The 6,000-nt window shown below is 37.4% G+C and overlaps 1 protein-coding gene across 2 annotated transcripts in view; it reads left to right on the top strand.

The window, feature by feature from the left end:
• Positions 1-2,519: 2,519 nt before the first annotated feature.
• Positions 2,520-6,000, top strand: part of LOC131685919 (uncharacterized) — an 80,068-nt gene continuing 76,587 nt past the window's right edge. For both annotated transcript variants that reach the window (XM_058969952.1, XM_058969951.1), the window contains exon 1: positions 2,520-3,290. The gene's annotated coding sequence lies outside the window, so the exon portion shown is untranslated. The remainder of the gene's footprint in view (positions 3,291-6,000) is intronic.

The raw sequence follows: 6,000 nt of genomic DNA, 5'->3' as shown, positions 1-6,000 counted from the left end.
GTTTCGCGCCACTCCCTCTGCTCTCGTGAAAAAACAAGAGGAACAGCGCTATAGCTTCTACTGCGTAGACCTCCCTAAAAATTTGAGATGCTTTCTTAAGAATCTAAACTTTAAGATAAAAGAATAAAAAAGTTTGACTTTTTAACCGATCTCATAATATATAAATCATGGTTAACGCATTAACGAAATAGTTCGAAACCCACTAATAGGCTCATTACCCACATGTAATTAAGCAAATCAATTGTAAAACAAAATCCGGGCACTTTTAACACAACATGTGGCTTATTTGGATCAAAACGTATTGTTTCTTGTATTTTTGTGAAAAAGCGTTATATAATCGAAACAAAATCGTGATATAATCGAGGGTGTTATACACAAGTATTGATTTAAACGCATAGTGATATAATTGAAACAACACTGTACCGTCAATTAACATTATATGTAATTTTTCCTGAAAAAACTACAAGAGGCAGCCCTATTGGGTTGCACGAGCTGTAGACGTAGGACTATACTACTTAATGTAAAATATTTGTTTTCTTAGTACATTAATAGTAATAATAAATCAAACATATTTCTTAAGTATGGTTTAATCACAACCAATCCACATCGAATATTACATATTGAACCAAACCTTGTTGGTTATCATGTCCTTTCATTTGTAGTAGGTGATCGAATCCGATTAAACTTATTTAAGAAGATCTGAAGAAAGAAGACAGAAAACTGTGATTGAACTAATATCTGGAACTAAATCTTTATAGAATAAGATTAGCTTGTAAAACCTTTTCGATTGTGTGTGGTAAAAAACCCGGACCGGTGAAGAAAAATCAAAGTTTAGACATTATAATCACATTTCATGTATAGACCAAGCATTCTAGTTATTTTTTGCCATTATTATAACTTTCCTAAAGTGCGCATACAAATATAGCGAATGCAGTGTCCTAATCATATATCGAAACTATAAATATATAAGAATCGAAAACAATTTTATATATGCACAAGATGCGTTTTTGCAACGGTTTTTCAAGTGGCAGTGTATTCATTCATAAATAGGCTAGTATGTACCTATTAGTAGAATCAAAGAACTATAGGCTGAGTGAAAATGAATCACGTGATGGGGAAATGAATCAATGAATTGATCGAACGTAAATAATAAACTTTCGTAGTGCTATTTAGTAACAAATTAGATCTATCTACCTACACATTCGCCTCAAACATTAAACCAAAGCTCACAAAGCAAAATGAATCAACGCTGATGATGATGGGTAGAGCGAAAGAGAAAACTAATACCACGAGACTATGTTAACCGTGTTTGCAAATGGAGGTCGCATGTACAAACTATTTTGTGTACGAACAATTATTCATAAAAGTATGCTGGAATCGAGCACAACACAAAAGATAGCATACGGACAAGCTCATTCGCATTCACTGGGTAGCTTACCTCCACAGGCAGTGTAACGGACTTCTAACTCAGCTACACTGGCTGTAAAAGCACACAGCGCAGTGATCTGCTTCGCCTGCCGCTCAACAGGCGACTGAGCTGCTTCGGCGAAATCCGTCCGTTTAAATAGTCGATGATGACGTCATTCATAGAAGCGTAGCGCACTAGGTACACAAATCTGTCGTGCTGGACTAGGGAAGCGCTATCTTCTGTGTGTAAATGCGCGATATTTTGACTAGGTTGTTCATTATTTAAATTTTTAATGCCATGATATTAAAAATCTTTGGGTTTATCTATTGGAATCTATTCTTAGAAGTATTTCGGGGCGACATGTGCCAAAAAATTGAAAATTTATCGTGAGATGGCTGAATTATTTGCGTTTAAAATTGGACCACTTTTCGTTACATACCATTTTTGTAGAATTTGCAACGTGCACCCCTATATCGAAAACAAAGACGTAGTCTTACGTCAAAAAAATTAATGCACGAAATTGATTTTTTTCTTCATCTTAAAACACCCTTTTTTACTGTAAAAGTAAATTTTAATTAAAATTTATTGTAGAAGTTTCAAAGTTTTAACAAATACAAATATGTTAATACGGCATGCTCTGACGATTTTTCGTGGACACATTTTATAACCCAGGTACACCGATAAAGGTATTGTATTGTATTTGGTTTTAACATAATATTCCACTTTAATGTAAATTAGTATAAAATCATCTTACTGTAATAATGAAAATATTGATTTAGTTAGAGAATTAGTCTAGGTTTAGGTTTAGTTACATTACCTTTCTATTCGGAGATTTTTATAATCAGTTATAATACAACAAACCTTAAGAATCCTTTTATAATCAGTTAATTACTAATTAGGTATTTTAATTAATTCCTTTCATAATTATAAAAAAATCATAATATTTTGTAATAAATCGGTTATTGAACGTTCAATGTTATATTGTGCTCTTGTCAAATGTTTGGCATGAATTCATACCACACACTCTTGGTACTATGAAAGTCCTCTGAAATGAGTGCTCGTATGTGTAATCAGAAAAGTCACCGAACACCGACTGCCAAACCATCAAAACGAACGGATCACTCTCGAAGTAAAGACGTCAAAAGTGTTCGCAGCTCGTTCGTTCGACGAAGGGCTCGAAAACTGCACATACACGACGACGATGATCACAGTGTCCATTCAGAAAACGGAAAATTGGAACTTGAGCCCCGTTTTTTTCGCAATATAATATCGGAATCGAACTAGTGCGGTTTGTATCTCGAAGGAAGTGCGTAGGTATTTTCGTGTACGTGTTCTTTGTCGATTTCGAGGCCGGAGTCCGTCGCGAATGATTTTTGTCAACTCCGGAACATATCGATGGAAATGTGCTAGAAAACGTAGTTTCGTGTGGCAGAGTGGGATGCAACATACGATTGAGTGCGTGGATGAATGCAAAAGAAGTGACAAGTAAGAAAGAAAAAAGTTTCTTCGAGGCTGCCTGGCCGTGGATTGTGTATGTGTGCAGTTGTGCACATACGTTTTTGATTAATCAAAACCAATAATATTTGTGAAATTCCTGGTCGGGTAAAAAGTGACCATTACCAGTGGTACGAGGATTTTTTTTTGGCTGGGTCGAGCTGGCTAGATTAGATAAGGTGTTTGATTAAGGTGAACTATTTGTTTCCCGGAAGAAGACTTAAAATCCCCAGCAGGACGGTTCACCTTTTTGGCACGGAGCTGGAGTCGAACGGAGATAAAATTTTGCATCATCAGCTCCAGCAGCCCGAGGACGGTGGAGTTGGCGGAGGTGGAAGCGGCAGCAGTAGCAGCAACAGGAGGGAAGGCCGCAAGACGAAACCAGGTGGTGAGTAATCGTCTGTCTACACGTAGTCATATTACGGAGGTTTGCAGCTTTAGTGTAAGATCCGAGTGCCCGCAGATGCTGACGAGGTTCTCTGTTCTTGAAGCTTTGTGCTGAAATTGTAGCTCGTGTTGGCTCTGAATTTTAAGTTGTTTTGCAAAATTGGCAGGTTTGTTCTACAATGTTCACCACATGCCAATTCCAATAATTCATTCCAATTACAATAACATTTCAATGACCTTAGCAAATTAAATAGGAGCTAACATTGAACATAAACACTCATTACAAAATTTAACACACCTCCTTGGAGATGTTTTGTTTCCCTATACGAGAATAGTAAACAAACTAAGAACCGTCACAGGGAGCATAGCAAGTAAAAAAACATAAGATCAACAGCGGGAGACATTGGTGAGTAATTCGTCATCCATGTAAATATTGTCGCCTCCCGGCTCGCGCTTTAACTTCTTTGCTGTCTGTTCTCTGTCGCCTTCCTAATACGATAAACGACGTCCGCCCGCATGCCTCCCTCATCTTCAAGTAGTGGCTCTTCGACTGGCAGGAGCGGGTGGTACTAAAACCGTTCCCCATGCAAAGGAAATGATACTCATATTGGGTTGGCCTTACCAAGCCGCCCAAACAAGGACAGGTTTCTTTGTTGCACACGAGGCGTGAAGGTCTCGAGTGCTTCCAAAAAAAGTATTGCGACAGTAATTTTAGGAACTGGTTAGTTTAGGAAGCACATTCTTTATTGTGATTGATCGTGTTCCGAAGGAGCGACTGTTGGAACGTCGCGCGAATGTAAAAATTAAAGATGACTAAGATGACGATTCCGATTTGTGGCTTATGGAATCAAGAGAGTTCAATGTTCGCTAGGAATTGTACGATTTGGAGTTCAATTTTTAGTCGTCACCAGGAATTCGTTGTGCAGAATACCACATGTGCAGGCAATTAAACAAATTCCTTATTATTTAATTATTTAAATTTATTTTGCAATACAGTGTAGTTAATATAATAATTAACTGCCGTTGTATGCATGTTTCGCTCCTTTTCTAAGAATCTATAGCTATCAGTGAGATCTTGCTGTTTATTCAAATAAACAGAATTCTTAATATACCCAAAGAAAGTGAGTTCCACGCAAACAAACTTTTCAAAACACAAAATCACTAAACTCAAGTCTAGAAGCGCAAATTCTGAACCAACCGCTGTCGTTCAAATTTCATTGTTCCGTCTTTTATTTACATTCCGCCGTTGTAATACCCTTCATTTGGTACCACTACGGCCAAATTCATGTTTCGTAGGTCGTGAAACTTATGGAGCAGCCTATTTGGTGGTAGGTCATTTGCCAGAAAGTCTTTTGGCATAAGTCGTTTCATATCATAATACTTCGGCATAATGGTCTTTGGCATACGTATTTTAAAACCAAAGTATTCTTTCTCGCAAGCAAATCAGTGATTCTTTCGTTAATCCAGTTTACTCAGACTGGGCTAGTTTCAGTTTTTCCACCTACTAAAAACGGATTAGGTAATCAAAGCTATAATAGAAATAAAAGAAATGCCGTAACAAAATTGAAACAGTACAACAGACTATAGAACAGTGGGTATAAGGCCAAGTTCCCGCGTCCTCTGGCCAAAATATATTTTGGCTTTGTTCAGATTTGAAATTAATAACTCTGAACTGATACCTGGCAAGTTTAATAGGTATTGTTTGGTCTGAGTAGGATCATGGCTAATACTTCGTGTTATCAAAGAATTTGACCAAATAGGGCTTTCAAAATGTTAGGGCAAGGACATGTAATTTGTGATTGGTGTATTTCTAGTAGTATAGCAGTTCAGAGGGTAAGACTCTCGTCTCATAAGCCACTCGTCGTATGTACGAATACGACCTTGGCAAATGTTCTGCACATTACGAATCAGCTGCGCAGTCTGTTTATATAGAAGGTCGCATTCTGCAGAGGAATGTAGTACAAGTTGTTAGAACTGATCCAGTGGCCTTCGACTGGTATCCTCACTGGTTCGAATGTCTTTGTGGCTGGTTAGTGGATGTGAGTTTCTATTTTCAAATTAATTTGTCATTTCGCTAAGGTGGAGAACATGTGGATTTTGTCGACTCTTCGAGTTAGCTAATTGTTGAGTATTTTTCTGTTGATTCGTTCGTCGTATTACCCTGGCTGCTTTAAATGGCTGGTAATTTCCCCAAGCTCTTGCGTGTTATTTTTAGAGTCGAGATTCCTTGTGCGGTTTTGTGATTGATAGCTGGGATCAAATTCATGTTTTTGAAGCTGTGTGTTTTGACATTAAAAATGTCTTACTTCACTATCTGGCGCTGGGTGTCATCCTAAAATTCGAAAAATCTCCTATGTAACAAAATTATGTAAGGTTATATGGTTATAACTTCGCAATTAGTTTGATTAGATTTGGTTAAATGGATTTCAACCATTTATACACCAATCGATTCAGAAACACCTTTTTGCCCTTGCATTCAATGTTTGATGGTCGACGAGTAGTGTACGGACTGTAGTACGTCCCTAAATGATTCTCATACACCAAACGGTCAATAATTGCTGCAGTACTGAACGGAGCAAATAGATTTGTGTTACAGATTTCGTAGAGGATGCGATTATCATAAATTTGTTTTTCAACGTCAACTATTGCCACCAAGCTTCAAATCATGAACAGAAAAAATTGTGATTTCAGCCAGTTTCCACAAGTCAACC

Source organism: Topomyia yanbarensis, chromosome 2 (genome assembly GCF_030247195.1).
Source record: "Topomyia yanbarensis strain Yona2022 chromosome 2, ASM3024719v1, whole genome shotgun sequence".
Taxonomy (NCBI): domain Eukaryota; kingdom Metazoa; phylum Arthropoda; class Insecta; order Diptera; family Culicidae; genus Topomyia; species Topomyia yanbarensis.
This window is presented reverse-complemented; position numbering and strand designations above follow the sequence as displayed.